The 24499-nt window shown below is 46.0% G+C and overlaps 1 protein-coding gene across 1 annotated transcript in view; it reads left to right on the forward strand.

Moving 5' to 3' along the window:
* Caln1 (calneuron 1) overlaps positions 1-24499 on the forward strand; it is a 406549-nt gene that overhangs the window by 113459 nt on the left and 268591 nt on the right. The gene's annotated exons all lie outside the window — the stretch shown is intronic.

Consider the following 24499-nt stretch of genomic DNA (forward strand, 5'->3'; position numbering starts at 1 on the left):
AGTACCTGTTTGTATTAATCTACGTTCTGCCATGTGGCTTTCAACCTCTCTTCCATACAGTATGTTCGACTTCCTCTCCGTCTTACTGGTGAATCCCCTGTCTTGGATTCTTCTCTCAAGTTCTTCTCTCTCCCTGGAAGTTTTGCCTATCCTCTCCTGCCTAGCTATTGGCCGTTCAGCTCTTTATTGAATCAATCAGAAGGTGCTTTAGGCAGGTGAGGAAGGACAGCGACACATGTTCACACCATGTGATCAAACTTCCCACAACAGAATAACATGGGATATGTGAGATGCAATAAACCCTTTCTTCCCCAAGTTTCTTTGGTTATAATGTTTTATCACAGCCAGAGAACCCCTAAGACACCCTCGGAGCCTTCTCAGTTTTATTTGCCTTCTTATCCTGTGAGTTTTGTTTACTTCCTGAGTCCTAAGAGCCTCCTTCTTCTATCTAGGAAGGATTGCTTCAAGTTGAGGAATTTGCTCCACCAGGCGGTCTCAAGCGCCCAGGTAGAACACATTGTAAGTCCGCTCTGTGAGGGAGGCCTCCTCGTTTTGCATACAAGGAGATTGTAATTTAGTCAGCATCCCAGGTTCATAAACAATCGTCGACTTTGTTTGCCAGATAGGCTTTTACTACAGAGCCCACGAAGGCTCCAACCCTCCTCCCCATCCTCTGGAATTCTAGGATTGCAAACATGAGCCACCGCACCCAGCTTCCCGAACAGATTTCGGCTCCTATTTCTTTCCGTCTACCCTTTCGCCTCACAGAAAACACACACAGTTGGAATTGCGTGCCACAGATATCCCCAGTGCTCGCCGAGGCTTCAGGAACAGCTTAGCTTGACTTTCTCGCAAAGAGCGCATGGGAAACGAACAACGCTCAAGATGGTGTGACATTTTATGCCCTTTTGGTGTAAATTCTACAAAATCAAGGTAGCACCGAGGGCTTCACTTTAAAATAGAGCACGAGGAATTCTAGACGTTCAGAGACAGAGCTGTGTGTGATCTTCCTATTGAGAGCTTGTCTTTGGCACAGAAAACTGGAAATGACCCCTTTCCCTACCTGGCTGATGCTCTTTGAAGATCAATCTTTGAAGATCCACGGGGCTGAAGTCTACAGCTTGTTTCTTTAATGTGGCCCTTTGGGGGTACTACTTCCTTTTCCCTGTTCCCGGGATGGGTAATTGGCACCTGAGGATCAAGTCTGTTGGAGGAAGCGTCAAGGAGGACATGAAAAGTTGGGCATTGTTTCCTCCTTTGATTTGTCCTTCTAGCTCGGATAAGAACTCCCTGTGTTCAGTGCAGGATCCTTCCTGCCTATGATGAGAATACATCAAACACGGAGCGCACGGCTTGTGGTAATTTCTTTGTTCCATGCTTGGTGGGCGGGTGAGAGACCAAGTTCAGAGAAGTGTTGGGAAAATTCTGCTCTTTTTTCCCCTCTCTCTCTTGTTCCTGTCATTTAGATTTGTTTTGAGTTTTATCCTTTGAGACAGAGTCTCCCACTGTAACCCAGGCTAGCCCGGGACTGGTTAAGGCTGCCCTTAAACTTGTGGTCATCCCTCTGCCCCAGCTTCCTCAGAGCTGAGATTTCAGGTGTGTGGCACCATGCCCACTTGAGAAAATCAATTCTATTTTCACCCTGTAAAGATTGTCAGTTAACTGGTCGTGTGGGCAAGAGCAGCAGCTCATTCGGTTCAGTGCTTGCTGGGCTCCTGATGCTGAGTCCCAGTGCCAGGTGGGGTGATGCCCTCTGGTTTTTGTAGCACCTGGGAGGTGAAGGCAGGCGGATCAGGGTTTGAGGTCATCCTCAGCTGTGTAGCAACTGAGGTTAGCCCAAGCTTCATGAGACCTTATCTCAAAACCCACTAATTTTCCAAAAAGCCTGTTTGGCGTCTTCTTGTCTTCCCCATGGCTGGTGCGTGAGGAAAGATAGGGATTGGTGAGTATTTGGGGACCATTCCCGGGAATGACCTTTGTCTGGGCTGCCTTTGTCATGGCCAGCTTGATTGCACTGCCAGGAGAATTTTCCAGTTCATCACCACGCGACTCATAAGGAGCGGACAGTCTGGTTGGAGAGCCAACTTTTCCCACCTTTCCTGGCTCTTGAGGAAGGACATGTACAGGTGGCAGGGTGACTCAGACAGGCCCAGCTTTTCAGTCTCTTGTCTCAGGGTGTGGATGTCTGAAGACTCAGCTGCGTGAGGAAGAGATGGAGCCTGGCCAGCAGCTCCCTTTGCTCGGGTTACTTATTTCAAGCCGTAAGCGAAGGAGGAGCAGGCTCTGTGTTTTATTTCCATACTCGATAATAACTCATCTCCCCAGTGAAGCTGCTCTGCCCTCCGTTTTTATTTTCCTGTAGTGCAATAAAAACTCTATCACCAGCAGCCCTGCCTGGGCTGTTAGCACCGTGGCACTAAATTCCAGTCTCAATCGTAATAATTAAATCCCTCCCTGGTGTCGGGTGACAACTTCTTTTCCTGCTCCCTTTCTCATCCTCCGTTCTTACTTTCTTTTTCTTTTTGAAGTGCTGGGGATGGAATGTGCTCACGCCAAGTCAGTGCAGTGCTCTACTGCTGAGCCATACCCTCGGCCTTTTCATTATTTTGTTTATTTATTCCTGTGTGTGTGTGTATGCACGTAGTTATATGCAGGTGCATGTTCACATATGTGTGTTAGAGTGCAGGCCAGATGTAGACCTCAGGTGGTGTTTTCTACTTCTTCTTCATCATCATCATCATCATCATCATCATTATGGTTTTTTGAGACAGGGTTTCTCTGTAGCTTTGGAGCCTGTCCTGGAACTAGCTCTTGTAGACTAGGCTGGCCTCGAACTCACAGAGATCCACCTGCCTCTGCCTCCTGAGTGCTGGGATTAAAGGCATGTGCCACCCCCGCCTGGCTCTACCTTTTATTATTTTTAATATAATATTTTATTCACTTGTTGGTAATGTCATATCTATACAGTGTATTTTCATTATACTGTCCACCCTCTTGTCCCACACAACTCCTTCCAGGTATCCCTCTACTCACAATCCCTTTCCAGGTTCATGTCATTCTAGTTATTTTTAATATATAAATCACCAGGTCCATTAATCCATATACAGATGGGCGTTGGGAATGTCTACTTAAGCATGGACGACCTACCAAGGGACCACACTCTTGAAAGAAACTGATTTTCCCTCCTCTAGAAGACATCAGCTGTGGTAGCTCCTTTGCTGCGGGTGGGTCTTGTAAGCCCCTTCCTCATCAGTGCATTCATGAGGTCACAGCAGCCATGACTGTCCAAACAAGTCTGCCACGAGATTAAGCCAGTCCACCCTGCCCTGCTCCTTTGAAAACGAGGCTTCTTGCTGAACCCAGAGCTCATCAACTAGGCTAGACTAGCTAGCCAGTCAGCCCCAAGCATTCTCTTGTCTCAACCCCTCCCAGTGCTGGGTTTACAAGGATGCACCAGTTTTTATGGGGTTACAAGTATGTCTGGGTTCTGAGGATCAAATTGGGGTCCCCATGTTTGCTTGACAAGCACTTTACCCACCGAGCCATCTCCCAGTCTCTTTATTTTTAATTTTTTTGGTACGTTTAGTTTTGTAGGAGAAGCCAAGTCTTACAGGCCTTTGGGAAGACCAGAAGGGCAGTCCTCTTAAGTGAGGAAGTTCTGTGCTCCTTCAATATCTTCTGCCCTCCAGTTCCTTCCTAGACTCATTTCCCCTGGGACATTTTGCTGCGGGTTACATAATTTGCTTTACATTCAGAAAATAAACCCCTCGTCTTGCTTGGACTTACTTCAGCCCCAAGCAGAGGCAGGAATCTGATTTGGGTCAGAGTCAGTCCAGTGGTGGGTGGGGTGGTGGTGGATGTAGGTTAATGGCAGGTTGGAGTGGGTAGAACTCACCAGGAGAGTGCAGAGCACGAAACAATGCTTTCACCTCCATTTTCACCCTCCTTCCCCCCTCGACAGCCACTGTTTCCTTTCCTGTCTTTTTCTGATTGTAAAGCATGCTGTGGGGGCAGCTGGGGGAAGGATACTTGCCTGTATTTGTGATTGGTTTTCAGAATCTTGAACTCATTCTTCTGAAGAGACTGGGTCAGTGGTCTAAGGTACCATTTAGCCCTTCAGTTCAATTGCCAAAATCCCTTCTTGAGAGGTTCCCCTCTTTCTCCACCTGTGTAAAACCAGGAAACAGAATGTTTATAAAATTGGATGTGGTGGCACAAACCCATAATTCTAGCACTCCATAGGTGGGCAAAGGAAGGCTAGGAGTTCAAGGCTCAGCTGCACAGTGATTTGGGGACCAGCCCAGGCTGCATAAGTCTGTGTTTGAAAAAAGAACCATAAAGAAAATTCCACTTCATTGTCTGGGTTACCTCACTGAAAATAATGTTTTCTTGCTCCATCCATTTTCCTGCAAAATTCAAGATGTTATTTTCTTCTGCTGTGTACTACTCCATTGTGTAAATTCCTTATCCATTCTTCTATTGAGGGGCATCTAGGTTGTTTCCAGGTTCTGGCTATGACAAACAAAGCTGCTATGAACATAGTTGAGCACATGTCCTTGTGGTATAATTGAGCATCCTTTGGTATATACCCAAAAGTGGTATTACTGGGTCTTGAGGAAGGTTGTTCCATACTTTTCTGAGAAATCGCCACACTAACATCCAAAGGGGCTGTATCAGCTTTCATTCCCACCAGCAATACAGGAGTGTTCCCTTTTCCCCACATCTTTTCCAGCATAAGTTGTCATCAGTGTTTTTGATCTTGGCCATTCTTCCAGGTGTAAGATGGAATCTCAGAGTTGTTTTGATTTGCATTTCTCTGATGACTAAGGATATTGAACATTTCCTTAAGTGTCTTTCAGCCATTTTAGATTCCTCTGTTGAGAGTTCTCTGTTTAGGTCTGTACTCCATTTTTTAAATTTAGATTATGTGTTCTTTTTGTGACCAATTTCTTGAGTTCTTTGTATATTTTAGAGGTCAGACCTCTGTCTGATGTGGGGTTAGTGAAGATCTTTTCCCATTCTGTAGGCTGTCGTACTCACTGGTGGTGTTTATTTTACCTTCATTCCTAGTGAGGTCAAATTTATTTCTCTATGTGCACATTAGCCAAAATATTTTCCTGCCTTCTTTGATATCACATAGATGGTTGTGATGGAGGAAGTGGCTTTAGTCTGGGCCAGGGTTTTATCTCTTAATATTTAAAAAATATTTAAATTATGTGTATGTGTGTATGTGCTGCGCCTGTGTGCACACATGAATACAGGTGCCAACTGAAGGAGACAAGGGTGTCAGACCCCCTAAACTAGTTGTGAGCCAATTAATGTGGGGGTCAAGAACTGAACTCAGGTCTTCTGCAAGAGTAGACCATGCTTTTACCTGCTGAGCACCCTCTCTCATTCCAACCACCCCTTTTCTTGGAAACAGTGTCTCACATTGCCCAGGTTGGCTGCAAACTCACTGTGTAACCAGGGATGATCTTGAACTCCTGCCTTTGCCTCTCAAGAGCTGACGAGCTGAGACCACAGGTGTGTACCCCTACAGTTTGTTTACTGGGGGTTGAACTCAGGGCTTAAACATGCTGGGGACTTACTCTACCAGTTGAACTACACTCCCAACCTCCAGTTTCCTTTCCAGTTGCATATATGTGCACATGTGTGTAAATCTCTCTGTGCGTCTTTCTATCTGCCTCAGTGTGTATGCAGACAATCATAGATTTTAACTTGAACCTGGGTCTGGCTGTACAACAGGGTTTCCCTGTTTCCCGCACTGCTCCTGGAGATGAATGAACTTCATCAATGAAGGGGCCTTTGACTTACCTCTGGGTGCCTACAATGCTGTCACCGGAGATGGGGTTTTCGTGTTCTGGGCTCGTGGTCAGAGTCACATTAGGTGATTAAGAATTGGAATGCCTGAGATCTCACTTAATGAATGAACACTCAACACGTCCTTTAGACTCAGTCACTGCTCGGGAAATCCAGACAGGGAGCAGCGTTCTGTTCCACTCATGTGCTACCTGGGACGTCGGCTGCTCTGTTGGCCCAGCTGCACTTGGGTCTGTACCGCCCACACCTCCCCCTGCTCTAGGGCCCTCTGTGAATTTTCTCAGCTTCCCGTGCAGGGGCAGGATCACGAACAGACCCCTAAGTGCAGTGAACCTCTGGAGGGGAATCTGCTGATGGGAAGAATACTTGATCCGTTATTCATCACCTACTTATCTTAAAATAGAGACGAAGTCCTGTTATGTGGCCCAGGCTGTGCTTAAACTCTCAATCTAGTAATAGCCCGAGCTTCCTTGATGCACGGATTATAGGCATGTAACCAACCACCAATTTTCATTTTTTTGTTTCAATTTTTTTAAACATAGGATCTTAGGTAGCTCAGGCTGGCCTCAAGCTTGCTTCATAGCTGAGCATGACTTTGAACTCCTGCTCCTTTTGCCTCCACCTCCAGAGTGCTGGAATTACAGGTGTGCTCCACCACTCTCTGTGTATGTGGTGCTGGGGGTGGAACTTGGGGCTTCCTATATGCTAGGCAAGCACCCTAACAACAAATCAAAACATCACAGCCCACTGCGCGGCCTTTCACTGCTCCTCACCTCACTGGTCTGGACCCCAGGGACTACTATGACATCTCCTCCTCTTCCCCCAGACCTTCTCCAATGATGACCTCTGAACTTTGATGACCTCTGAACTTTGATTGACTTCCAGCCACTTGCATAACTTTGTCTTCAGTTCTGATTGTGCTTTTTAGTCTTCAACATTTTTCTCTGGTTGCCATAGAAACAGTGATGTTAGGCCTCCTGAGAGCTTTACTGTCATGGCCATGGGCTTCCCAGAGTTGTTTTCTCTGATAATGTTTGTGGCTCAGCTGGTAGAGCGCTACATGGTATGCATGGAGCCCTGGGTCCTCTGCCCAGCACCATAGAAACCCGGTGTGGTGACGCACGTGGCATGTGTCTCATCCCAGCACTTCAGAGGTGGAAACCTGATTATTCAGAAGGAGCTGAGCCTCAGAGCTGCCTCTGGTCCAGCTGTTGTGTTGTGGCCACCAGAGATATTGCTTTGACTCATCTCATGCTGGAACTTAGAAGTGAAGAAGCACATGAAGAAGACAGCGAGAGTCAGAAAACGGAGACTTCCCCTCTTGGGGCTCTGTGTTGCTTCACATGACAGGATCTGCAGTCACCTAGGAGATACTTCTCTGGGCCAGTTTCTAGTTTAACAGAGGTAGGAGGATGCATGTAAGCAGCGCCATTTTATGGGTTGGGGGTTTCTGCATTAAAAAAAGAAAGACGAGCCGAGTACCCACCAGCATTCACCTCTCTTCTCGACTGTGGATGCTACATACCTGGAGACTCCACCCTCCGGCCTCCATGCCTTCCCTACCACAGTGGACTGTCTCCTTGAACTGTGAGCCAAGCAACACCTTTCTTAAATTGTCTTTGACGGGGATTTTGTCACAGCTACAAGGACAGCAACTCATAGAGTCCTCAGCGCCAAGGCCATGTTCACTTGGGATGAGCCCTATGACAAGTAGGATGTCACCCCCTCCAAAGATGCCATTTGTGGAGCCCTGCTAGCTGTGGATATAGATGTTACATGCTTGAGGAGAACCAAAATCTCCCATTACTTGACCCACACTGTTTTGTTGCCTATGAGCCCTGAAGGGTTAAAGAATTTTCTTGTGACTCAGGGCCCTGGTGAGGTAAGACACAAGAGAATGACGTAAAGGCAACCATGGGATGTTCTCACACGCTAAGGAGTCTGGGAGGAGCTGCCACCGTGAGCCTGGAGCTTGCTGATTGAGCTAGACCAGCAATCCACTAGGCTGGCTGGCCAGGGAGCCTCCGGGTTATGCCTGCTTCCCCTTGCTAGTGTTGGGATTGCAGGCACATATCACTTCATCAGGATTTTTGATATGGATTCTGGGGATCAAATTTAGGTCTTTGTTCTTGCAAGGGAAGAACTGTATTAACTGAACCATCCCCTCATTCTTTGAAGTATAATCTGCGAAAGCATAATTCCTCCACCATAAAATGTACATTATTGTGTAACCATCCCCAACATCCGTTTTTAGAACATGTTGGTCACCCCCAAAATGCTCCTTGGGCCCATCTGCAGTCACTCCATGTTTCTACATTTAGCCCCAGGCAACCACTAAACTTTCTGCTTTTGCGAATTTTCTTCCCCTTTCCTCTCCTAAGCTTTTGCTCCAGGCTTTGCCCTTTAGAAAAACCCAGAGTAAGGCACCAAACAAGTGATCTCTAAAGTTAGAATTGATCTCCGACTATGAGCTACCATCCTGGGTGACCACCTAGGCTATTGGGGATGGACATCACAGGCAGCGTGTTAGCAGATGTTGGCTATTTTTCAGTTAAGACAGGCATGATGGAATGCGTACCTTCATGGTATAATGCCTTCTGCCAGATCAGCCCTTTTTTCCTGGGAGTGGTTTTCATTCTGAATAGAAATACATTGATGATTGATCACGTGATCTGTGTCTGTGGTTCTCTCAGGATGTTGTGTTCCCTTGGCTTATTGTTATTAGTTTTCTCTTTGCTGTGGCAACAGTAGCATATGGGAGGAAATGTTTATGGTGTCTCAGGTTGCAGTCCATCATGGTGGGAAGGCGTTGCCCGGAGTATATAGCGATTGATCATCAGGGTATCTGCACTCAGGAAGCCGAGAGTTATGAACACTGGTGCTTGGCTTGTTTTCTCTTTTGGATGCAGTCTGGCACATCAGGGGAGGGCGCTACTCATATGTAGGGCACGTCTCCCTTCCTTAGTCAACCTAGTCTAGAAGTCCCCTCAGACATGTCAAGGTGTTGATTTCTATGGTGAGTCTAGACCCTGTCAAACTGACAATCAACACCAACCACTGGGCTGGGGACCTGGCTTAACAGATAGTTACTGCTGAGGAAGCTTGGGGACCAGAGTTTGGATCTTCAGCATCAGAACAAATGCCACAGGGCAGCCTCCCTACAATTCTAGCACTTGGAGACAGATATATTGAAAGTGATTGATAGGATGAGCTGGAGAGCTAGTCTAGCCAGTATAAGAGAGTCCTGGCTCAACTGAGAGACCCTGCCTCAATGAATTAAGATGGAAGAGAGTGAGGAAAACCCGATGTCAGTCAAGTGGCCATGGTGGTGGCGCACGCCTTTAATCCCAACACTTGGGAGGCAGAGGCAGGTGGATCTCTGAGTTCGAGGCCAGCCTGGTCTACAAGAGCTAGTTCCAGGACAGGCTCCAAAGCTACAGAGAACAACCCTCTCTTGAAAAACCAAACCAAGCCAAAACAAAACCCTGATGTCAGCCTGGGCTTTCCACATGCACGCTCGTACACATTCACCACCATACACATGTAGGTTCACACACAGGCAAGCACACATATACACACCACCTACACAGACATTAAAAATATCAACCACAGACACACGTGTGTGCCTCTACACATGCGAATGTGTATATGCACATGCACATATACTATACATACATGCAAATTTTAAAATCTGCCAACCATAATGAAGGGGATTCAACCAACCTGATCAAAATCTGAAGACAATGGGAAGACATTTTGCCCGCGGTGTCTTCTGGAAGAAAAAACAGAGCGGATGTTCCAGTTGCTTAGCTAGTCTGTACTGCCTTAGGGAGCCAGCCGTTCTTTTAGTTTATCTAGGACACTTTAGCTGTCAGGGGATTGTCTTGATTGTTAATTGACCCTGCCCACTGCGAGTAGCACCATTCCCTAGGCTGCACCCTGAGTAATGGAAGCCAACTGAACAAGCACAGCAAGCAAGTGAGCTAGGATCTGTGAGTTTATTCTCTCTGCTTTTGACTGTGGATGTGATATGTTAAGCTCCTGCTATAACTTCCCTGAAATTATTGACTGTGATCTGGAATTGTGAGCAATCAAAGCAAAGCCCCCCACCCCCCAGTTGTCTTTTGTCAGGACATTTTTATCACAGTCACAAAAGTTGAAACCAGAACAGGCTCAGTTTATCAGGACCATGGACAGGTCAGGGAAAGCTGCCCAAAGCGCTCCAGAGGTCTGCAGGGTCTGCAGAGGTGAGAAGGTCAGGGGCACCCTGGAGCAGGAGGCCTCTGGGAGTCTGAGTTAATTTCTTCTGCAGTGAGGAGTCTCTGGCAAGATTTCGTTACAGCCCTAACAATCACATTTTCATTTTAGAAAGATCAATGGAGCAGCCTGGGATCTCTTCACACAAAATAATTTATTCTTTGTATTCGGCGAGACTCCCCAAGGATAGAGGGCAAAGAGAAGTTTTTTGGTGGCGTGTGAGCAGGGGTGACGGTAGGACATGCACTCTGCAGAGGGTCTTAACCTCGAAGCCCTGGGCTCTGGACAGGGGGTGGTGGCCCAAGTGTGTGGAAGGTGAAGAGGCCGTTGCTAACAATCTGTAATTCACGGCTGTCATTTCCAGTAGGGCAAAGGTGGGTGGTTGGTGAAAGCTGAGAGGAATGCAGAGAGATAGCCACAGGGAGGATGGCATCTTTAGAAATGAGGGTATCTGCTGAGCCCTATAGTGATACGTGTCATTCGTATTTAGTGCATTAAAAATATAAAATAATATATAAAAAGTAACACACAAGTGCAGCAAAACCGAATTCATCAGAGCTAACCAGTGTGAGGGTGGTGAGGTGACTTAGTCGGTAAAGGTGCTTGCTGCCAAGCCTGGGGACCCGAGTCAGTTCCTGAGAACCCCATGGAGGAAGGAGAGAACCAACGCCTTCAAATTGTCCTCTGTATGTGAGCACACACAAGTACATATACACTCTGTACATGCACATTCTACATACACACAGGTACACACACACTCTGCACACATGTTCCTGCACATTCTAACACACATGCATACTCTGCACACACACACACAAGTATGCACACTCTACACACACATGCACACTCTACACATACACAAGTACACACACACTCTGCATACATATATGCACACTCTGCACGCACACATACACAAGTACACACATTCTGCACATGCACACCCTGTACATATGAGCACACTCTCACATACAAGTGCACACTCTGCACACACATGCACACTCTGCACACACACATGCTATGTACACTCACACATACAAAGAGAGAATAAAAAGCAAATAAATAAAATAATTTTTAATTAAAAATGTAAAATGTACTTTACATATCAACCACAGTTTCCCTTCCCCCCTCTCCTCCAGTTCCCTCTCCCAGCTCCTTGATATCCTCATCCACTCCTCAGGAAAGGTAAGGCTGACTCCCATGGGAGGAAACAAAGCATGGCTTATCAAGTTGAGGCAAGACCAAGTTCCTCCCCCCTGCACCAAGGCTGAGCAAAGCATCCCATCATAGGAAGCAGGTTCCAAAAAAGCCAGCTCATGCACCACAAACAGATCCTGGTCCCATTGCCAGAGGCCCCACAACCAGACCTAGCTGCACAACTGTCTCCCACATGCAGAGGGCTCAGGTCAATACCGTGTAGGTTCCCTAGCTGTTGGTCTACAGCCTGTGAGTGCCCACGAGCTCGGGTCAGCTGTCTCTGTGGGTTTCCCGGTCATGATCTTGAACCCCTTTGCTATAAGATGATTTTTTTTTACGTTAAAAGGAGATGACCAGGGTGAGAGTTTATTGATGGAAAACTCCTCCCCCATCGTCTCTGCTTGAATCTTTAAAGCACGTTAGCACCTGCGACTTCCATTCGACATGAATTTTCATTTTGCTTTTAGTGCAAATGTAAATAGCCTAAATTAAGATAAGAGAATATCATCGGAAGCATTTGTTAAGTGGAATAATTCATTGACATGTCTCAATTTAAAATTAAAACATTCCCTTCAGAACCTGTATTGTTTCATTGGTTGATTTTTTTTCCTGAGGGAATTAGCATAGCTGAATGCATGAAAAGAAGTTGAACAGTCAAAGATGGCTTTCATTTCTTATAAACTGGTAATTCCAGAAGGATTTTACAGAAATGAACTGCGTCTAAAATATTTGATGACTGTCAGTATATTTAAGATTGCATAGACTTTTCAAAACTATGAAATTATGTATTTGTAAAAATTGAGACAAAAAAACAAAAACCACAGAGAGTTCTGCCTAGCATAACCATTGTAAAATCACCAGACATTCATTATGTGTCTGACATGTGTGTGAATCTTCCAGATCCTGGACAGAGGAAGTCTTTATGCGCACTAAAGATAATAAGAACAATAGTTAATCATCTGGGGCTGGGGATCGAACCTAGGATCTTGTCCATGCTAGGCAAACACTTTACCATTGAGCCACCTCCCTATCCCAGGGCTTATATTTCCAGCAGAGGGAGATGCATATACTAGAAAACCGATCAACTAGATTCTGCAAGCTAGTTGTGAATATGGTTAAGAAAATTGACGGGGTTTGGTTCAGCACCTGTAAGAAGCCCCAGGCGCTCTTTCTGACGCTGGAGGAGGGGCACCCAAGAAACACGCAAAACCTAGGCTTGGTGAGATAGGAGTAATGTGAGCAAGTGGGGTGTTCAGGGGAGGAGCCTTGGAAGGGAGACCTGGGAGAGACAAGTTGTCTGCTATGGGAACACGCAGGGACAGAGCAGACCTGTGAACCCCAAGTGCAAAGGTGGGAATAAGTGTGGGTCTGATGGAAAGACAGAAGGTCATGGAGGTTGGGACACAGTAAAGGAGAGAATGGAAGGAAAAGAAGAAATGAAAGGAGCTGGCTAATGTGAGCCCTCGTGGCACAAAGTTTATAATTTACCAGCACTAAAGGGGTCCTCAGACAGAGTCTTTTCATTTGTGACCTTTTTGGAGACAAGGTCTCCTGTAGTCCATGCTGGCCTTAACTTGTTACTTAGCTGAAGTTAACCTTGAACTTCTGATCCTCTTACTTCTGCCCCTCGGTGGCAGGATTACAGATGTGTGTCACCACATCTGGCATCTTGCTCTAGGGATGGACTGCAAGGTGTCACGCATGCCAGGCAAGCACTGTTCTCACTGAGCTCCATGCTAAGCTCTGGCATTGTTTACAATTTGACATCTTGTCGTGCGTACTGATACCACAGGAGCTTGTCAGTGGCTATGAAGCAGGCTCAATGACAAGGGATGTTTGTGTCTGCGTAGACCACCATGAATAGAGTACCGTGGATAGACCTCCATGGGAAGACCGCCGTGAATAGAGCACCATGGCCATATCTCTATGGGTAGACCACTGTGGTTAGGCTACCGTTGGTACCGCACTGTGGTTAGATCATCACGAGTGAACTTCGGTGTGGCTTGACCACTATCTAGTCTCCCTTCCCCTCTAGTCTTTCCCTTTCCACCTTCCTTCTCCACTTCTCTCCTTCTCCCCTCCCCTCCCCTCTCTTTTCTTTTTTTTTTCATTTTTTCCTCTTTTTGTCAGGATCTTTCTATATAGCCCATCCTGGCCTCAAACTTTTGGTTCTCCAGCCTCAGCTTCCTGAGTGCTGGGATCACAGGATAGGTCTTTGTTGCTTATATGAAGCCCAAGTCCTTCATCAGGATCCCACAAGTGCGACTTCTCAGCTTCCAGGTGGCCAGGTTGGACACCTGTCCTCACAGGCAAAATCAGTCCTTATTAAAAGATGAATAAGAAGGGACAGCAAAGGCATCCATATGGGACACAGAGATAATTGGTGGTGTTAAATGACATGGACATTCTGCAAGAGATAAAGCAAATTATAAAGAGAAATTATAAAAAGTTATACAAATTTTCTTCATAACAGAAATTATTTTTAATATTTTCTTTGTTGATTCTTGGTCTTACTATGTAGATCAGGCTGACCTCAAACTCACAGACGTCTGCCTGCCCCTTCCTCCCGAGTACAATGTGGGATTAAAGTTGTACGCCACCATGTCCTGCTGACAGGCGTATTTTGGACACCATCTGCTGTAGCCTTGAGGAAACTCAAGAAACCATGGGCTGTAAACCAAAGCACCAAAGACAGGAAAAAAAAAAGCTTGTGTGATAAAGTAATGGTTGAGGAAGAGAAAGAGTCTGGCGGGGCTAGAAGTGAGTGGAGGAGGCAAGTCATGTGGTGGGAAAAAAAAACACATCTAGGATTAAGCCAGTAAGGGGAGGGCACAGTGGGGGCAGGTCTGTCATTCCAGCTACTCAAGGGACCAAGGTGGGAGGATCCCAAGTTCAAGGCCAGTTTGGGCCACTTAGTGATACCCTGTCTTCAAGTAGAAGTTATGACTCACTGGAGTGCAGCCCAGCAATAGAGTGGCTGCCTAGAATCCCCCAGTAAGGGGCAGGGATGTGGCTCAGCCATAGGCTTACCTAGCACAGACAGGTCACTGTGTGCCATCCCCAGTCACATTTGTCAGGGGTGGGGGAAACGGTACAGGGTAGAATCAAAGAGACAGTGAATTTCCTTAGCAATGACGAAGATGAGTCTTGGAGGACACCTCGGATGTGGAGGTCAAGGGCAGGAATTCTGTGGCTTGGGAGATTGTAAGTGTAGAAACTGATATGTGCAGGATTTATATTTTGGAAGAAGAGTCCAAAGCAAACAGGGCAACATCTGTCGTGTTTCAAATAGAACAGCGACACGTTCTCCACTGGGCTTTTCAGAATGTGTCAACAGGGTTCCAAAGTTCATCTGAAGAGCAAACAGCTGAGCAGGGCCAATTAAATCGTTAATAATCAAAACAAGGCTGTGGCCGAGCCCTGGTGATTTCAGAGATAAAATCCGGGTAGAAATCTTTGTGACAAGGAAGGATGATACTCATGTCAAAAATAGGGAGGGGCAAGACCGGAACACAGGGCAGGTGAGATGGCTCAGTGGGTAAAGGGGCCTGCCGCCAAGCTTGACACGTGCAATTTATTAGTGTGTGTATACTAATGGAACATATGTGGAAGTCAAACGACTTTTGGGAATTTGTTATCTCGTTCTACTATTTGGGACCTGGGGACTGAACCCAAGTGGTCAGAGATGCCTGAAAGAGTCTTTACCCTCTGAGTCATGTTGCCAGCCCCCGCCTTTTTTGTTTGTTTGTTTTTGAGACTCACTTTGTAGCCCATGCTAGTCTTGAATCCTTGGTCCTTCTGCCTCTATATTCTGAGTGCTGAGATTACAGGTGTACACCCCTGCACGCGTCTTATTCATACACTATCCATGTGTTATAAATATTTATTTTGAATCCATAAAATGTTTCTGTCAGTCAATAGAACAACACTCCTGAAAAAGCCAGAGGAAAGTGCACAAAATAAAAACAACTGAAACAATCAATAAGCCTGCAGAAAAGAAAGCCCATCTTTTTGGTGACAGATTTAAGAGATGGCAAGAAAATGTCACTTTCCATTTATATTGTCTTAGCAAGTTGGAGAAACAAAGTAGACACTGTCTGCTGGCGGTGCTGTATGAGGTGAGTTTTGTTGCACTCACTGCTGGTCTGGTACAGTTTGTACAAGTTGGTTGTAAAGTTTAGATGAGATGCCTAAGCCATGTTTAAACTATGAACTGCAACACGATTAATAACAACCCAGAGACCGGAATTGGGGCTCAACCGAAAGGACAGAAAATGCAAAAACAATCAGCCACTGGCTCTTACCTCTACCTCAATCTGAAATGGTGATCCTGCCTCCAGGAATCTCAGAATCAGACGGTGTGTGAGAGCTGTCTCCTCCCATCTTATATTCATTTCTAGTGCTGGGATTAAAGGCATGCGTCGCTACTGCCCAGTTTCTATGGCTAACTAGTGTGGCTACTGGGATTAAAGGTGTGTGTCACCGCTGCCTGGTCTGTAAGGCTGACCAGTGTGGCTGTTTTACTTGCTGAACTTCAGGCAAGCTTTATTTATTAAAATACAAATGAAATGTCTCTACAATGAACCAAGGCCAGGTGTGCACATCAGCGGTGCAGTATCATGCATCTCTTAGAGACAGTGAGTGATGAGCTGGGGATGTAGCTGCTTTAGCAGGCTCATCTTAGCAAGCGTGAGGTCTAGCATCAGGAACTGTGGTTCATTCCTAGATCTTGGCACTTGGGATGTGGAGGTAGGAGGACCAGAAGTTTAAGATCAGCCTCAGCTGAAAGCTGTATATCAAGTTGTAAGCTAGCATGGGCTATATGTCTGAAAAAATAATTGCAATGACTAGAAGTACAACTGTGTGTGTGTGTGTGTGTGTGTGTGTGCATGCACTCATGTATGTGTATATGTAGAGAGCAAATGATTCATTCCACCTTCAACAGCCAAGAACTGGAACCAACCTAAATGTCTAAGTACTTTTGTTTGCTTCATTGCTTGAATACCCCAAAGCCTTACCTATATTAATTCACTTAATCCACGCCATTCTCCGAGCTAAAGAATTATGAGTCTGTTGTGCTTTGGAGGAAACAGGCATATGCTGTTCAGTTAATTTGCCTAACACTGTGTGGTTAATAAATGGTGCGACAGGGATTTGATGTCAGGAAATTTGACTTCCCCAGCTAAGCACTTCAGAGCTGCCTTTCACGTGCAATATTATTCCTACGCTGCTCAAAACGACGGTCCAGTAACTGAGATCAGTGAGTCAGGGATGACTCATGGAGTGGGATACATCCAAAGTGATGCTGTTGAACATTACTTTTACATTTATTTATGTATTTATTGATGTGTCTGGGGTGTCTATACCGTGGTACACGTGTGATGGTCACAGGAGTATTTGCGAGAGTCACTCCTCTCTTTCCATCATGTCCCAGGGCTTGAACTCAGATCATCAAGCTTGGTGACAAGTACCTTTACCTGCTGAGCCATCTTGCCCACCTCAGGTTGTTGGGTTTTCCTGTGGGACCTCTGTGATACTTTAGGAATGGATGAAGGCGCATATTCTAGACTTAGATGTCATTATTAGAAAAAGGAGAACTCTCACGTGAGTGTTGTAAATGAGCCGTGCTGTGTTGGGAAGAATCCAAAACTTTCTGTGGGGTTTCTTTTATCCTGTGGGTGATGTTTTCTTTCTTTGCGGGTGTGCTTGTGTGTGTGTGTGTGTGTGTGTGTGTGTGTGTGTGTGTGTGTGTAGATGAGATGTCAATGGCTGTTGTCTTCCTTATTCATTTTCCACCTTAGTTTTGGGGACAGGGGATCCAGAGCTTCCCAGTTTCGCTGAACCAACTATCCACGAGCATCTGGGGTCCTTATGTCTTCACTTCCCTGGTGCTCGAGTTACTAAAGCATCTTCCCAACCACAGGGCTGGCAGTCTAATCTCCGGTTCTCATGTTTACGAAGCAATCACTGTACCAATTGAGTCGTCTCCCCAGCCTCTGCTTTTATGTCTGCGTTTATTTTTAATCTCATGCAATGCATTACGGCTTCATTTAGCAAAAATAAAACCCTGTTAATAACTAGTAAAGAAGTTGAAAATTAGACCTCAGGTTGTTTGGTAATAAGGATAGTTTTTCAATTTATACTGCCATTTGGGGGACAGAGAAATGAGACTATGTGTCATTTGGCATCAAATGGCATCATTTGGCAGAAATGAGACTCTGTATTTGGCATCAAATGACAGAAATAATTGAATCACTTTTTTTCAAAAGTTTATTTTTTTATTCATATATATATATATATGTGTGTGTGTGTGTGTGTGTCTATGTTTGTCTGTGTGTATGCTTTCTCTCTGTGTATATGTGTGTATGCTGTGTGTGTGTGTCTGTTTGTATGCTCCCCCCCGTGTGTGTGTGCATGTGCTTGTGCGTGTGCCTGTAGAGGCCAGAGTGGTTGGAGCCTCTGGAGCTGGAATTATAGGCAACTGTGACCTACTAGGCCTGAGTGCTTGGGACAGACCTAGGGTCCCCTGCAAGAGCAGCAGCATCGTCAGCACTCAGCCACCTGTTCAGCCTGGGGATGGGGCTCGTTGGCTGCTCACTTTCGATCCTATTTCACGAAATCCATCTGTCTCGGTCTGTCCTAAATGGGCTAGCTCTTTCTCCGGATCATCAGGGTGAATTTCTGTAGTAGTTTTACTCTATTTCCAAACTGCCTTGAGGCAGCTTTGTCCTTGGTTGATGTGCTTTTGGATGTGGGCTGCTTCCTGCTCCGCTCTCCACCATCAACCTGGCTTGCCGGAGGCTGGAGGGAATTGCTGTATCACGTCCTAGAGTAGCCCCAGATCCAGTTCCAGATGTTTCTGCCTGGGATGGCTGTTGGTATCACGAGCCTCCTTCTGACCTGCTGGTCTTCTGGTCCTGTTTTGCCCTCTATCCCAGTTGCTATTTCTGTCAGTCCACAATGCTGTCCCTACCTCTCAGGGAAGGGAACATCACGTGTTGACTCAGCCATAACCAGCCCTGAGTAACATTCAAACTCAAGACCCAGCTCTTCGATTTAACCCATTCCCCTGGGCTGTGGACTGAGTTTCACTGAACTTCAGTTGTCCAAGCCAACCCGTGCCAGGAAACTTCGCGAAAATGAAATGGGATAGTATAAGACAGTGTTTGCAAACCAGGAGAAACCCAGAAGCAATGAGCCATTCATGTAGAGCATCCATGAACCCGCTCTAGTCAAGAACTCTGGAGGCAGGAGGTCAACCTCAGGGTCACGCCCGAGGAACTGTCTTCCTCGTCTTTCTGAGACAAGGTCTCTCACTTGCCTGGAACTTGCTAGCCCAGCTAGGCTGGCCGGCCAGTGAGTCCCAGCAACCCACCTGATAGCTTTACTAACTCCTCCCCAGAGCTGGGACGTGAACACACGTCACTGTACTGCCTTTATTGGCACGTGTGCTGAGGATCGAACTCGGGTCCTCACGCGTGCAAGGCAAGCATTGTACTGACCGAGCTCCCCCCCCCCCCCAGCCCTGTCTTGCCCACTTGCTTGCTCACTTTTGTTATCGTTGAGACGGCATCTTCTTTGATAGCTCAGGCTGCTCTGGAACTCTTAGTGACACTCCTGCCTCTGTCTCTTCCTTCCTCCGCTTCCAGCTCTGACCCAATTCTTTTTTTTTTTTTTTTAATTTTGCTTTCGTTTTTAGGTTGGTCATCTTAAGGGGGTGTTCCCAGAGGGGGTTGAACAGGGGTGGTAGTGATAGAAGAGAAGAATGCTTGCGGGGTTGGCCTGTCACGCCAAGCACTAAGGAGGCTGACGCAGGAAGAGTGTCGTGAGTTCCTGGCCAACCTGGGCCACATAGTGAGATCCTCTACTAAGCAATCAACCAATAAAATTCAAACAAATCAATTCTGTCTAGGAGACCGATGTCAAGTCCTAGCATATGGTCCTTATTTTGAAAGATGCCACATTATATCTAGGAGAAGCCTGGTCGGATTTGATGGCAGTGATGTTTTTATCTAATATCAGGCGCTAAATAAAGCAAAGGTCCCAGGATCCTTTGCCAAAATCTGAAATGTCAGGTTGATTATTTAGAAAGCCGAGGAAGCCGGGTCTTTCACGTGACCATTTCTGACTCCGTGGCCATTCATCATGGGATGAATCGGACGCAGAAAGTCTGGTGGAAAATGTGACAGCAAACAGCTGGGGTCTTCCTGGCCGGGGACAACTCGGGCTCCTTCTCTACTCCTAAGTGGGCTGCTTGCATTAAGAATGCATTATTGAGATCTTGGAGAGGTTCTTCATTTGAAAGGTTGTAGACAATAAAATATATTTACTTGACCGGCGGAGTCTTAAACACATCTAAAGAAGGGATGAATTCTCTTCTGGAGATACCGTGGGGCTTTTGAAAAACTTGACTGTGTTAGACTGCAAAATGAAGTGCATTGTTTCTGTGTGGTAGTAGGAACAAACTCAGAACTTCGTTCTTGGTAGGCAAGTGATCTGTGGTTGAGCTGCATACCAATACCCAGCTGGGGGACTCTAGGCACGTGATCTCTTGCTGACCCATGCCCCAGCTCTCTTTTTACCTCCTATTCTGACAAAGGGGCTCACTAAGTGGCTTAGGCTAACCTTGAACTCGCTCTGTAGCCCAGGCTAATAATCTGGAACCTGTGACCCTTGCGATTCAACCCCTGAGTAACTGGGATGATGTCTGCAGCCTATCCCTCTGTCCTTGCTTTGACTTGGTCCAGGTTGTCCTTTGCATTCTGCCCAGAGTTCTCTCTCCTCTTCCATGAGGTCACGTTCCTGCTCAAAAGTCTTCCACTTTCCCAATTGCCTGAGCACCAAGGCCACACACTTTAGACAAGATCTTACCCTTGACAGAATAATGCTCCCCGCCCCCAGGCAAAGCTTTGCACAGCTCCCAGAACCCATGGCTATGTTTCTTTCCAAAATAACCCCAGGGTTTTTCTTAAGAGAGTGGAAGAAAGGTCTACGCGATGACGGAAGTAGAGGGGCAAGATCAGAGGGAGCAGATGTTATACACTTGGCCCGAAAGACGGGAGCCACAGTACGGATTGACATTTTCTGGGAGATTTGAAGAAACATCTGTTAACCTAGAGAGGGCATGGAGAACAGACCAAAGACAAATGACCCTGCCTGTTCTAGTTTTCTTCCGTGGCTGTGATTGAAACACCCCTTGGAACAAAAGTGATTTGGAGAGCCGAGAGTATATTTGGCTCACAGTTCTCCGTCTGTCACTGAATGAAGTCAGGACAGGAACTCAAGCAGGAACTTGGAGCAGACTGGCTCGCTCACAGGCTCTTGCTTAACTAACTTTCCTACATAGCCCAGGACCGTCTCCCTAGGAAATGGTGCTGCTCACTGTGGGTTGAGGAGTCTTCATGTATCAGTAAATAACCAACCCCCACGGACATGCCCACAGGCCAATTTGATCTGGACGACCTCTTAACTGAGGCTGCCTTCTCGGATGACTCTAGACTGTATCAAGTTGACAGTTAATGCTAACTCGGACACTACCAATGTCTAGCTTAGTGAGCTGGTTAGTTTATTGGTTTTGTTTTTTGGAGAATGGGTGAGGGGTTACCTTTAGGAGTGTGGAGGATTCAAAGGTGACTACATCAATGAAATCTTGTCATAGGACCACTAGTTAGTTCGGAAATAATCACACAGAAACTGTATTAATTAAACCACTGCTTGGCCCATTAGCTCTAGCTTCTTATTGGCTAACTCTTACATATTAATTATCCCATTTCTATTCGTCTGTGTATCACCACGTGGCTGTGGCTTACCAGCTAAAGTTCTGGCGTCTGTCTCCGGTGGGCCTACATGGTTTCTCTCTCACTCTGCCCTTCTTTCTCCCAGCATTTGGTTTACTTTTCCCTGACTACCTCTATTCCCTGTGTGGGCCCAAGACAGTTTCTTTATTAGCCAATGGGGTTCACAGCTTACAAAGGGGAATTCCACATCAATGAAAAGCTCCTGTCAGCATAGATGGGTGACAACCCACCAAAGCTGCATCCCTAAAGCTTCCTGCACAATATCTGGTCAGATCCACCAGAGTTCCCTCTCCCTGGCAATTGTTTACTGGGAAGGGGTCTTTGAGTCTTGTAACTTTCTGAGCATTCTGGGCCTTGTGGGTTTCCTTCATTCCCAGAATCCTTTAGAAAGGGATGCTTCTATCTAGAGGAAATAGCTGCACAATATATGGCCAGGGAGTTCAGGTTGAGCAGAGAAGCCGGAATAGTGAGGAAATAGATTTTACCCCTAGGACATCTAGAGGGAGTGTAGCTTGCTGACACTTTGATTTTGACCACTTGAGATGCATTTCAGACCTCAAAACAAAGAGGTATAAGACAATAATCTCATGTTGATTTAGGTGCCAGTATCATATGATACTTCTTTTTGGTATGTATGTATATGCATGTTTGTGCGTGAAGGTTGTGAGTACATCCTCAGTACCATTCCTCAAGGGCCACTCCCCCACCCCCGCACCTGTTTTTTGAACCAGTATCTCTCATTGGTCTGGAACTCACCAAGTAGTCTAGCCTGACTGGCCAGCAACCCATAGGGCTCTGCCTGTCTCTGCCTCCCCAGCACATGCCTACCACCATGCCTAGCCTTTTATGTGTGTTCTTGGGATCATGTCAGGTGTGCATACTTGTAAGGCAAGCACTCGACCCACAGAGCCATCTCCCTAGCCTCGTGTATGATAATTTGTTACAGCGGCAGCAAGAAACTCATAGAGACTCAAGCTGATTTAGTTCTTTCCCTAAGGATTATTTCCTGCCCCGTGTTCTTCATTCTTTAGACTTCAATAAATGCATCCCCCATGCTGTCTTCCCGCCTCTCTTCTGAACAATTTGTAGCTCCTTCCAGAATCATTGTGTAGCCATCTCTCCATCTGTTAGGACCTGAAGGCTTCGAAGAATTTCCAGTTCTCCAAAGTCTTCCTTTGCCTTCACAGGATGCTATTTCTGTCTGTCTGTGTGTCTGTCTCTGTCACTATATCTGCCTGTCTGTTTCTTTCTATCTCTGTGTCTCTATCTTTCCCCGTCTATTTCTCTCTCTCTTTCCCCGTCTATTTCTCCCCCTCTCTCTCTCTCTGAGAGGGTCTCACTCTATAAGCTGAGCTAGCCTCAAACTTAGAGCAATCCACTTACTTCAGCCTCCCAAGGACAGGGATTATAGGCACGAAACACCACACAGAGCTCTCCCTGATCTCTGTCTCCTATGTCAGGGGACTGTAACACACTGCTTGTGTATCTGTCTCTCATGCTGTTTCATGATCTGCCAGAGCAATATCCGCATCTTACTCATTCCCATGCCTCATTTCTACTATACGATCACACTCCAGCTCTTTGTAGCAGACGAATGCAAAAAGATCTGACAAAATTAGAAGTGAGAACGTGCATGTGGTAATTGCTATAACAGATATGCAAACATGAGAGCATTCCGCTGAATGCTAATTAGATTTCCTCTTGAAACTGGGGCTGCAGAGAGATGGCTCAGTGATTAAGAGTGATTGATGCTCTTCCAGAAGACCAGAGTTTCGTTCCCAGCACCCACATTTGATGGCTCACAACGCTAGCTCTGGGGCATCTAGCACCCTCTTCTGTCCTTCATGGGTATCTGCACCTGTGTGTGCTTACACAAATACACATAAAAGAAAATGAACTCAATAAATCTTTAAGTTAAGGTGAGCATTTTTATTTATTTATTTATTTTTAATTATTTGTTTGTTTGTTTTTCGAGACATGGTTTCTCTGTGGCTTTGGAGCCTGTCCTGGAAGTAGCTCTGTAGACCAGGCTGGTCTCGAACTCATAGAGATTCGCCTGTCTCTGCCTCCCGAGTGCTGGGATTAAAGGTGTGCGCCACCATCACCCGGCAAGGTGAGCATTTTTAAAACTCAAACTATTTCTAGTCTGCATAATAAATAGGGCCAATGAGGAGATTTCCCAAGGGACCCAGAGTTCATAAAAAGTTATCAAATATTATATTACTTTATCCCACAAGGCACATGGCACAATGATGGTGTAGCCTTTCAAATATCCATGGTATCTAAAAAAAAAGCTGCTGTGGAACTTTGACAAATCAGTATACTAAATTTGTTGTACCAGAAAAATCATGATTTTTGAATCCAAAGTTTAATAAATACTTTTAAGGCATACTCAGAAATAACTGGAGAAGTCTTTCATCTAGAATGTATCCTGGACTGTGTCTGAAGCTGTGCTATAGGAAGTTCCCTGACCAACCAGTTGAAAAAGGCATCTTCCTTCATACCTGAAGATTCTCAGCATGGTTGGGGGCATAGTGCAGAAGTGGGTACCTGCCTGGAATCCTGGAGTTCCCTCGGCTATGGCTGTCAGTCAGACCTAGTGAGGGGCTATGGCTGTGGCTCAGAGGGGTAGAAACCTCAGAGGAAGGTGTAGGTTCAGCCTCCAGCACCAAGAGAAAGGAAGATGACGCTGAAAAGTCTCCAGTGAGTGATGAAATGGGAGACATGTGAGAACAAGAAGCAGAGGTGACCCTGGGGTTTCCAGGGATAAGCATGAGGTCAACGGGATGCGCCTCCATTTGCAAACTCACCAAGTCGGGCTACACATCCAGCACTAATATCAAATGTGTCTGTAAATATTGATGCCTTGAGAAGACATCAAAATGAATACATCCAGAATCCCATTTTTAAAACACATACGGGATAGCAAATATTCACTGCCTCCACAATTTTAAATTTTAATGGTCCTTTGATGGTAAATTATGAATGACCAGCATGCCTGCAAGAACAGCCCTGAAATCGGAGGCTGCCACAGCATATCCATGTATCAAAATATCCCCCAAGCCCCATTTGTATCACAAGGAGCCCCGTTTTAACCCCACTACTATGTAAAATTAATATGGGCTTATCAAAAAGTTTAAATTTAATTAAAAAAAACTTGGTTTCCAAATTTGAGATCTCAGTTACCTAGCAACCAAGATTCCTGGAAGCAGAGAAAAACTGACACTCCTCCCGCCCCTCACCCTGTGACAGTCTTTTCATGGAGCTCCATTGGAAATCAGAAGAAATGAATAAGCAGTCAATAAAAATGAACCTAAGCTGGGGATGGAGGAGTAAACCTATAATCCCTGCTCTTGGGGGGTTGAGGGAGGAGGGTCGGGAGTTTAAGGTCGTCCTAGGTCAGCCTGGATTGCAGGAGATGCTAAGCAAGC

The sequence above is a fragment of the Arvicola amphibius genome, chromosome 10, assembly GCF_903992535.2.
Source record: "Arvicola amphibius chromosome 10, mArvAmp1.2, whole genome shotgun sequence".
In the NCBI taxonomy this organism is placed as follows: Eukaryota; Metazoa; Chordata; class Mammalia; order Rodentia; family Cricetidae; genus Arvicola; species Arvicola amphibius.